The 12,093-nt window shown below is 31.6% G+C and overlaps 1 long non-coding RNA gene across 8 annotated transcripts; it reads left to right on the top strand.

Moving 5' to 3' along the window:
• The first annotated feature begins 5,299 nt into the window (after positions 1-5,299).
• LOC122599322 lies at positions 5,300-11,471 on the top strand. Of its 8 annotated transcripts, XR_006323906.1 has the most exons (6): positions 5,300-5,533; positions 5,821-5,914; positions 6,814-6,887; positions 10,230-10,339; positions 10,484-10,516; positions 10,590-11,471. It is a non-coding gene; the product is annotated as an uncharacterized LOC122599322 (long non-coding RNA). The 8 variants fall into 8 exon arrangements; XR_006323905.1 differs by having other exon boundaries at positions 10,484-11,471; XR_006323901.1 differs by having other exon boundaries at positions 10,230-10,516.
• Positions 11,472-12,093: the final 622 nt, after the last annotated feature.

Below are 12,093 nucleotides of genomic sequence, written 5' to 3'. Positions count from 1 at the left end.
ATCCCAAGTTTTTCTCACATATATATTCCTTAGCCCAAACAAAACTTTTCAGTTTGCTTGTTTCTAAAAATACTTCACAGAGATCTTCCTAATTAAACGTCATCTATCTGGTATTGATATAATTTAACATTTAATATTTATATTTGAATATCTCAATTATTTTTTAAGTATTTTTTTATATTTTAATATATAAATACTTTTTTTTGTTCCATATATCTTCAAATCTTTATCTTTATATATACTAAAAGACAACTGACCTAACCTCAATTGACCAATCACAGACTTTAATTTCTTCAAATTAGTTAAATCAACATGTGTCTAAATTAATTTACACTTTTTAGTTTTTCCATCACTAATTTACACTTTTAACCATTTTATTAAAAAATTACAACAATACTTTAATGCATAATGTTTATCTAATAATAAAATATAGCACATTTGGATTAATACGAGTTAATATTAATATTAATACTTTATTTTATATTATTAATTAATTGTAATATTGTTATTGTAATATATATATTAAAAGGCAACTGACATAACCTCAATTGACCAATCACAGACCTTAAAGTTAAGATATTCCTTATCTGGAAGGGTTTGAATAATGGAAACTCTATTACCACAATCTAAGTTGCTTCATTATCCAACCTTAATATGATTTAGCATTCAGTATTCAGATTTGAATATCTTAACTCCTTTTTAGTATAATTTTACATTTAACATATAGAAAATTTTGTGTTCAATATACTAATTCTTATATTAATAATGGTGTAAAACCCGTGTATTTTACACGGGTCTAATACTAGTATCTATAAAAGAGAAACTTTAATTCATAATTAGAGAAGTTGTAACATCCGCTATTTTGACTCGTTTGACTTTATGTGCAACTTGACTAACCTTCGTATTTAATGATATTATTGGCCTCATTTTGCGATTAATTGACTAGATGACATCTTAAATGGGTCGATGGACCAACTTATTACATGAATCGGTGCATAAAGAATGCTTAATTTAACTAGCTAGTGTGATTGGTCAACCCATGGATGTGATCCATGACCCATACCCATACCCAACCTTATCCTTTCTAATCCTTCCACCCAATCCCCCATCCACCACTCATTCTCCACCTTTCTTTCTCTCTCTAATTTAGTGCAAGAACATCCTCTAACACTCTCTCTCTCTCTCTAAATTCACTCATCATTTAATGATTTTGAGTCTAAATTAAAGCAAGAATAATCATCATCATCATCTTATTACAACATATCAAAAATTTGGAAGTCAAAGGTGCAAGAATTCTCCAATTGGGTCATATTTTCGAGTTTGAGCTTGTGGTGACTTTTGGTAAGTTAGATTTCACTCAAATTCATCATTTTATGTTTATTATCATGTTTCTAGTCAAACCCAAGTGTTCTTGAGTTAATTTGCAAATCAAAAATGAAGTGGGTCAAAATTAGGGTTACAAAGTCGGTAATTTAGATCAAATTCGTATTTAAGCTAGAAATGGTTGTTTTGCATCAAGTTTTGAAGTGGGTTATGTCTAAATATGTTCATAAAAGCTGCAAAAACGAGTCCAAGCTTTCCAAGATTCGATTTTAGGTCAATTAGGGTTTTATCAAAAGTCAAAACGGATCAAGAACTAATTGAACACAAACTTGGTGCTATAGAACGAAATTGTGATGTGGGCCATGTTCATTTATGTTTAAAAATGAGTTTGAAAGAAGCTCCTAGTCGAATATGAGGTCAAAATAGATTTGGGACGAATTTGGGTGTGTTTGGTTACAAGGTTTCAACTAGTCGAAAGTGTGCAGGTCTGTTTTTGAAAACGCCGTAACTCTTTCGTTAAAGATCTTCAAGAGTCAAACCTTACATTTCTGAAAAGGTCTTTGAGCCCTCCACATTTGTTAAGAATTAAGTTTTGTCCCAATTGGTCGTTTTGTGTGGCAAAACCGGTCCACAAAACTGAAAGGAGTCTACACATTATGAAAGTAGTCTACACAAACTGAAAGTAGTCTACACATTATGAAAATAGTTTATACAAACTGAAAGGAGTCTACACATTATGAAAGTAGACTACACAAACTGAAAGTAGTCTACACAAACTGAAAATAGTCTACACATTATGAAAATAGTCTACACAAGCCTAAAATAGTCTACTGAGTAGTCTACAAAAGAATCCTTCGAGCTTGTTGATCGTCCATGGTAGTTGAGTCGACCCATACCTTCTTGTACACATTCTTACGGGTCCATTGGTTTCTTTTTCGAACCCCTAAAGTCATTCAAGGGTTGGAAGTCATTTCTAGGGTTCCAAGCGTTGACATCAGTTGTATTGTGATATATATTGATAGGTTGTGGACATTTGGCGAATGTTGGACATACATAGCTTGATATTATCTTGTTATTGCTTGGCAAAGGTGAATTCCGTAGCTCCCTACTCGCTTGAGATTCGGGCTGGAAAGTGTACAACTACTTGTTTAGTCGTTTGATTGTCTGATTAACTTGTTTGACAGTTTATCCATTACTTGGTTAGTTTTGCGTATGTTTGTGATATTATGATTATTTAGGATAGTTGTGCCTACATGGAAGTCGGTTATGCTTTTCAAAGGGTTTTAGATGTGGTGGGAAGGCTGCGGGTGACCCTATATATAAGCATCCAGGACTTGATGAAAGTAAAATCCTCCGAAGTGTAGGTACGTGTTGTGTTATGGAATGGATGGATATTGGGTTGTGATTGGAATCAACATATACGTTTTTATGCGCTTTACACGCAACATATACTTTTATGCGCTTTACACGCAACGTATACTTATTTATGCGCTTTACACGCAACATATACTTTTATGCGCTTTACACGCAACATATACTTTTATGCGTTTTACACGCAACGTATACTTATTTATGCGCTTTACACGCAACATATACTTTTATGCGCTTTACACGCAATTTATACTAATTCATGCGCTTTACACGCAATGTATACTTATTTATGCGCTTTACACGCAATGCAAACCCTTTATGTGACATGGTTGACCTACATTTAACATTCATCATGGCACATACATACATACGATACGTGACTTGGATATTTTCACCACTTGTGCTCATTTATTACACGTGACTATTTTACTCCATATGACCTTGTTGTGGTTTGACATTGTGACTATCGACAATGGTTCCTTGTGAACCATTTCTACGAACTCACCAACCCCGTGTTGACTTGTTTAGTACACTTTTCAGGTGACCAGGTATCCCCAAGACAAGACGCATGATTGATAGATTAATTGGACCTCGGGCTTGGACTTTCGTGAATCAAGGATTCATTTGCCCATTCTTTTGCATTATGCTTAGGATCGTTTGCCATCTTTTGGAATTGTTTTGTAAACGCTTGATGGCTTTCTGCTCCTTATGCATTTTGTGGTTGTATTTGATTAGACTTGTTGAATTTACCGAATTCATTTTATGACATTTAGTTGCCTACGATAATTCCATCATGTGCTATTTATTTTCCGTAATATTTCGAGCCCTAGTTCGAGGTGTTACAGAAGTATGGACCTTTGGATGAAGTTCAACTTTTATTTAGAGCCGTTAGATCAAATGATGATGTCATATACCTTATTTAACTTTTTTAGATTTAATTTTATTTTAATAAATTTAAATTATTATTATTTTCTTATTTAAGTTTGTAGACATTAATTATTTTATATTTTTAATGATATAATTATGGAAACTAATTTTGTTTATATTCTACATCATTTTTTATTTTTAAAATTAATTATTAAATGTTTTTACAATAACTTTTTTTAATGTACTACATTTTTATTAAATTTTATTTTGTGTAGGATTTTTATCATATAACGAGATTTGGTTATAAGGATTTTTGTCATATAATGTTTTTATTAAATCAATGTTTTGAAAACTGGACCGGATATCAAACTGATCTTCTTAATAAAGAATTAAAAAAACAAATATGGAGTTTTTAGTAAGCTATAAAAATTATATCAGAAAAATAATTATTTGAAAATTTTAAGTTAGATTAATACAACATACGATGTATAGATTGATAATTAAATTGCTTAGTAATTTTAGTGTATAAGTAAATTATTTAAGCAAAATGTTAAAGCACAAGTATAATGACAATGCAGATATATCTGGATGAATGAAATACATCCAAAGAACGAAAACCTTAATTAACGATACCTCTAATAGTTGATGTATCCATTTTATAACTGTCTGATCACTGTTAACCAGAATATAAACGACCAGTAATGTAACTTCATTTTTTTAATAGTTTAGTTCTTACTTGGTTAAATATTTGTTAATTTATGATAATTATAAAAATTCAACATGTCATTAATTATATATATTTCTCGCGTAATACGCGAGTAATAATCTAGTTAATTATTATATTGATAATGCTGTAAAACCCGTATATTTGACATGAGTCTAAAATCTAATAATAAAGTATTACTATAAAAAAATTGTCGTTTGTCTGCACCATTTTTTTTAAAATGAGAAAAAATATGCTAAGTTGTTCGCACTTAAAAATGTGTATAAATAGTCTATAGTAAAAAGTACAAAAAAGGTTACAAGTTTCACATTTAAAATGTGAAGATCATTTCTTCGCAGGTGATTTCTACGCACTCTAAAACTCATTTCTTCATGGGTGATTTTTACACAAGTGCGAAGAAATCACTCTCGAAGAAATGGTGAAACTTTTAAACTTGTACGCACTTATTGATGTAGACATTTTTTACACATTTATAAGTGTGAACGATCCAATAATATTTTATGTACTTTTCAAAATTGCGTAGAATAAAGTATGTAGAATTGAGTAATTTGTTGTAGTGTATAAACATAAATTAATTTATATAAAAAGAACTTATATATTTTTTTTGAAAGGTGAATTTCATTGGAAACTTCGTGTCGCGATTCGACAGCGGAAGATCTAGCATATGTTGTCTTAACCGGGTCCGCGTTAGAGAGCTCCGTCGAAGTATAAATGCGTATTTCAAATACGCGATGGGGAGAAAACCCCTACTAATCCGTCCGAAGGCACGACGATCAATAGGGGTAAACCCTGCCCCTTCAGACTTGAACATGAGTATACCCAAGCCAAGCCCTCATAAAGAGAAATCCTTATGTCCTCACCAAGACTTGAACTTAAAACCTTATATAAAAATGTATAATATTTCAACCATTCAGTTAATGTTTAAGTATATAATCAATTAATGAAAACCAATATCTAAGATTAAATAAACTTCATATAGTTGACTTTGTACCGTTTAGTTCAGAAGACATACCATACACCACAAAAAAAAAATAAAAAAATAAAAAATAACAACAAATATTATCCGCCTCCCTTTTTCTGCTTTCTTCGTTATCATCCTCTCTCTTTCTCTCTTCTGATCAATCAAAAACAATAAAACCTTTGTCTAATTTCCTGGATATTATTATATTAACACAAACTGGTAGCTAGAATAACGAATCCTGGGCTTTGTTTGCAAGCTGTTGATTTGCGTATGGAAATCATTAAAAGGTACAGTATATAAAAGAAACTCAGTGATCTATATTTTCACTGTATACAACAGACCCATGATTATTATATATTTTTAATCACGTGCAAGTTGAAGAAGATGATGTTTGTGAGAGTAGCAGTAGTCCTGTTAACAGCATAATAGATTTCCCCTTATATATATATTAGATGTAGTTTGTATATCTTTATCTGGGATGTTTTTTTTTAATATAACAGATGTATAATTATTGTATAAATATCAGATGTATTTTGTATCTCTTTATAAGTAGACATAGATCTTTATCGTGCAGGTTATACGAGGTTCAGTTTGTGTTACAACATCCATACGAAAACACGATGTTCTTGCTTTACAGATCTTTGATTGATATATGGAGTTAAACAAGGGTACGCACCATGTCCCTTTGTGATATTGTATTATCTTGTTATTATGTGGACATTAATTTTATTAAATCATAATTTAGTTATCTTTTTCTGTAAAAAAAAATAGAATCAATAAGACGTAGCTTTTTATGTTGATTTTATTAGCAAAAACCCCATCAAGTAGAGTTAAGACAACAAGCCATCAATAATTTGAAAATTATACACTACATAACTAATATAATATACAGTTAAGTTTTAACAAACTCATAACGAGCAAGTGATAGCGAAGGTTATATATGCTCTATATCGAATTTAAAGTACCAATGAGAAGTCTAGACATTCAATTATATAATTGAGGTTTACCAATTGGAGAAAGACATCAACTTTTCAACTTTCATAGATTCCACATCCCTGATAAGTAAAAACCTCAACAAGAAAATAAAGTTATACCAAATAACTAAAAGATCATAAAGATTACTTTGATTCGTTTTGTTACTCTTTTCTCAAACTAAGGACTCAAGGACGGCATTTGAAATACATGGCTGAGGGTTGGGTCTATATTTGCTTGAAACTACTAAAGTTTCACGTTGGTTTGTCGGTGGCAGTATCTTGCGGTCTTCACTGTATGATCTTGAGATGTATATGTGTATATATTTACTGTATATAAGAGATATGGGATTATTATTATTATTATTATTATTATTATTTGTAATTATCTATTTATGTGGGATGTTTTCTATTATCTCTTTACAGCACCATCGATCAATACAATGATCTATATTTTTCCTTGTATTTAACTGACCTGGGATTATAATTATTAGATAGATAGATAGATGTAAATTTTTCTATATCTCTTTATTCATGATGTATTTATTTATATGTATGTTAATAGAAGTAGAGATTGATTGATGTTAATCTTGCAGGATATATGTAACAACATTCATACCAAAACACGATGTTCATGCTTTCTTTGATTGATATATGGAGTTAAACAAAGGTACACTCCCTGTCCTTTTGTTATCTTTAAGCTATAATTAAGAGATGATCTTATATTATATATGTTTTATTTATGAATATGTGACAGTCATTTTTTGATGTATTATCTTGTGGATAATAGCTTTTTTGTGACAATTAAGTCATAGTTTAGTTATCTTTGTTTTTTTTCTAAAAGTAAATATATGTAGTAACATATATATACACACACATAGAGGGCGGTAGGTTATAATGATGTTTTGAAAACTGGGTTGAACACGAATAAACAACTTAAACAACATTTACGAGATGCAAATAAATAAAGTTACATAGTTGTCATAAGCTAAAGTGAACTCAATGCGCAAAGACCTCAAATGAGGCGAAAGCGAGAGGCGCAAAAAAGCACAGGGCCTGGGCAAAAAAAAGGCGCACCTAAGAAAAAAAAAATCAAATGTCATTTAAATTACTAAATACCATTCAAAAACCCATAAATTTTTACCAAAAACCTAAAAGCAAATTGTTCATAAATTGAAAAACAAAAAGACGAAAACATACACTATTAAAGTTTGGATTTGAAAATATAAAACCAACTAAAAAAAGCAAAAGTTACACTACTAAAGTATGGAAACCGGTTTCTATAGCTCTAAAATAAAAAAGAATAGAAACCCTATGAAGACTGGTTTCTATATGCATATTATAATAAATTATATGTATCTAAAAGTCACACAATTAATAGATAATACGAATGAAATGAAAAGATAAATATCAGAAGTCAAACCTTAGTTTATAAAAGAATATATAAACACCAATACCTTGGGTGTTAAAAGAAACATGGTTAGTATGGTTGATTGATAAACTAGAACTCCTTATAAGTCGGCCAAAATATTATAAATAAGACCTAAAAAGAATAGAAACCAATTTGCACAAAACAGGTTTCTATAACCTTATAACTGGTTTCTATATCCTGTTTAGGTGCCTTTTTCACATCATTGACTGGGCCTACATATCCAAGCGACGTTGTTGGGCATTGCCTGTTCTTTGAGCCCGGGCTTAAGATGCGCTCGCCTTTGACAATTATGTAAAGATGTATGGTAAAAACTTTAAAACCAAATTATACAAAAAAGTAAGTCTAAAAGACATTATATGACCGGTCATTTGAACCTCGTTATTGTTCCAATCCGGTCATAGTGTTTTGGCTCGACCCAACCTCACATTTTGTATAAGAATGTATTCGAAAGAAGTTTTAATTGTCTTGCAGTGCATTGGTTCATCATTTTTATTGAAGTGAACTAGCTAGCTAATGGCTAATAACTAATAACTAATAACTGGATACATGTATGTAAACTTGCAATACTATGGTTTCAAATCTGCAAATACTAAATACACATGAGATTATTATGATATTATAAAAATCGATGAAATAATTTCATTTAATGCTTTCTTTGTTAGTCTCTTGTGACCCTTTCTTTGAGCCTTCCTTCCCTTCGCTTGTCTTCCTCACCTCTGTATCTTGCTGCGGGAAACAATCATATAACATAAAAAAGTAACAAATACAAACACACACACACATACACACAGTTTATTGATCATCATACATTCCCTGTGAAATCCACCTAGGGGCGATCATGGGCCTAAACCCGACCCGAACCGGCTGTCAAATTATGTTAGGATTGGAGACCGTAAACTAGACCATGTTTGTCCGGTTCGTGTTCGATCAGGGTTAAGTAATGGGCGTCAGCCAAATTCTAAAAACTTTCCGACCCGACTTTTCTAACAAATTGACAGTAACATAGTTTTGTTTTAACTGGTCTTGGGTTTACGATACCTTACAAACTACAAAGTTACAATCACTCTTTGTCACAAAAGTAATTTACTTCTTAGAGATAACCTTGAATTGTTTACTTCATGTTTGAAGATAATAATCAAACCATGTAAAATAGAAAGTTTTTTGAGAAACCATCACATTCATGAGCAAGACTACATATCAAGAGTAAGATCTTTATATATTTAGGATCTAGAAGGTATAACGTGATATATATTACTGATGCAACATTCTTAGCGGGTTACTTGAGTTTTACAAGTTTCACAGGCTAAACCCGTCCCTGCCCGGCCTGTGAATTTTTGGGCTCACATTTATATGACCTGTGAACGAGCCCATGTACTCTTGGGTTGACTCGGTTACGTGCTACTTCTGGTCCGGCTTTCCGGGCTTCACACATTCTATCAGAATAGAAAATTCGTGTTTCTCAAGAGTTTTTTAGTACCTTATTTCTCCGATGTTCTCAAGCCAGTTTGACTTCACTATGGAGTTGAATGCTTACTTCAAGTCTCTGTGCTTTAGGTACTTGTTGAGTCGCATATATTGAAAGCAATTTTCTGCATTTTTTAAAAAAAGAAATATGCTTATCTAAAAAGGGTATCATTTCAGAAATATAAAACAATAATTGACAATGGTTCTAACTATAAAAGATGTAATACTTGAAGGTGGTGAAGTTGTTGAATGGTAGATTATGCTTATGATATTCTGTCCATATAATCTTTGCCGCACTTGCATCTTTTTCAACTCCGCTGCTGACTGTAGATAATCTAGAACCTTACGCCTGGTGTAGATTTCTAGACGGCTCTCAACAGTTTTATATAAATCTAAGGAAAATTTGATGTCCCCAAGTCTAGCTGTGATAGCAAAAATCCAACATTTCCAAACAATTAATTTGATTTAGGTTTCAATTTATCATGTATAAATATGCATTATTTTCATTAGTTACCTCCAGAAATATTTCACTTAGTTCAATCCCTTTTTTTTCCAGCTTCAGTAGCATGGAGTGTGCTTCCCTCTAGCAAAAATCAGTGTTAAAACAATACACACAACAATTTTGTGCTTAACAATATGGTTATTACTTTACCTTAACATTTTGTTTTTAATACAATCTAAAACTACGTTGCTGAAATCGGTATACCAGTCCAACTTTCGAGCCTTCTTCACCAAGTTCATCAATTGCTGAAAATTCCCACTTGCAGTCGTGTATTTTTATAAAAAAATGTTTATCAATTAAACATTTCTAAAATTGAAAAAATGGAGAGTTCATCTGTTGAAGGTTATACCATCATGTTTATTATTGTTTTTGAGTTAATTAGTTTTATCCCCTAACTCTTCACAAAGTTGAAATGACCAACTGTTAAAGTTTATATCAACTGACTTAGAATTATCACACTATCCTCTCCACTATCATCTTTCATAATCTGTTTTCCTTTTTCGAAGTTTGGGAGGTCGTTTTACGCCTCTGCCATTGTCAGAAATCATCTGTTTTGTTTAGACCTCGTTTTCTCCATTCTTGATATGCTTCCTTGATGTCGTCTTCTGTTGTAGAGCTTTGCATCATGGAGATGATTTTGCTACTAGCAGCTTCCTTGTTAATGACGTGCTTCAAGGATTGTTTCTCCTAGCTGTGGTGAAGTTGCAACAACCAACTTGGCTTTGTGAGCTCACTAAATACACTTAAATTATATTGCACAAATTTAACCAATTAAAGTTAAAAATTCTGAAGTAATGGAAGATTTCAGCTTGTGTAATATAATTTAAGTGTATTTAGTGTGCTCACAAAGCCAAGTTGGTTGTTGCAGCTTCGCTACAGCCAGGAGAAACAATCCATGATGGTATAACCTTCAACAGATGAACTCTCCTTTTTTTTGATTTTGAAATGTTTAATTGATAATTTTTTATTTATAGAAATACATGACTGCAAGTGGAAATTTTCAGCAATTGATGAACTTGGTGAAGAAGCTTCGGAAGTTGGACCGGTATACGGGTTTCAACAACTTAGTTTTATATTGTATTAAAAACAAAATGTTAAGGTAAAGTAATAACCATATTGTTAAGCACACAAAATTGTTTTGTGTATTGTTTTAATACTGATTTTTGCTACGGGAAGCACACTCCATGCTACCGGGGCTGGAGAAAAAGGGATTGAACTAAATCAAATATTTCTGGAGGTAACTAATGAAAATAATGCATATTTATACATGATATTGAAAACTAAATCAAATTAATTGTTTGGAAGTGTCAGATTTTTGCTATCAAGGCTAGACTTGGGGACATTAAATTTTCCTTAAATTTATATAATACTATTGAGAGCCATCTAGAAATCTACACCAGGCGTAAGGTTCTAAACTATCTATAGTCATCAGCGGCAGTTGAAAAAGATGCAAGTGCGGGAAACAGTTCTATATTGTGTATATCTTATCAAACAGTTCTAAAGTTGAAGTAGAGGACAATGAAATGGCTTCTGTCATAACAACTAATGAATGCAATAATCAGGGATAAACGCATTTTCAATGGAGTGTGTCATATTAGAGGATTGAATGAACTCTTTAAACGAAAGGATGTGAGCAGAGTGGTAGAAACTTGAGAAAATGGGTTCAATAGCAATGCTGAACAGTTTCAGAAAAGTAGCACTTGACCACGAGATCTCGCTTGTTTTAATAACTGATATTCGTGTAACTGTTTTGATAGCACATTGATGATTTTAGTTTGGTAGGGCATGTTTTTTATTTTATTTGGTACATCGTGAATTGTATATTTTGACAGTTCTTCGTTAACCAGTTTCCTTGATTTGTAGGTTGCCAACAAGGTGGGGGTTTAAAGAATCATGTTATTTTTTTGGGCTAATTACTTGAAAAGTCACTCAACTTGTCACTAAAACCTTTTTTAGGGCTCGAACAAAAAAAAGTTCTATTTGAATCAAGAAAACCGGCTAAAATGACTATTATGGGGTTGCGAGTAAGTAACCAGTCAAAAATAATTTTAAAAGTTATTTTTATTTTCTTTTATTTCATTTAATAATTACATGTAATTTTCATGTCATTTTCTTTTAAAAACAATTCCACATCAGTTCCCACTAACATTTTATTTATATACATATAGGGGTTGAGTATTGTAAAACAAGTATTAAAGTAAAACAAATAAGACAAGATCTTGACCCTTAGATCATAGTTAAATTGATGCACGAAGATTCACGAAGCAATTGATGTACGATGATTTTCATGATGCACAGTAATTATCACAGAAGAAAAACATATTGTTTTATTTGTTTTACTTTAATAGTTGTTTTATTTTACCTAAAACCTATACATATATGTTCCAAACAAGATCAAACACACTTATGACTTAACCCTTTTCCTTATTTTTGGTTGCCTCTTTGTCTGCTCCAAATTACAATCACAGATCTATTTCC

The sequence above is a fragment of the Erigeron canadensis genome, chromosome 5 (assembly GCF_010389155.1).
Source record: "Erigeron canadensis isolate Cc75 chromosome 5, C_canadensis_v1, whole genome shotgun sequence".
Lineage (NCBI taxonomy): Eukaryota > Viridiplantae > Streptophyta > Magnoliopsida > Asterales > Asteraceae > Erigeron > Erigeron canadensis.
Note: the sequence above shows the minus strand (reverse complement) of the source record. Positions and strands in the feature narration are given on the sequence as shown.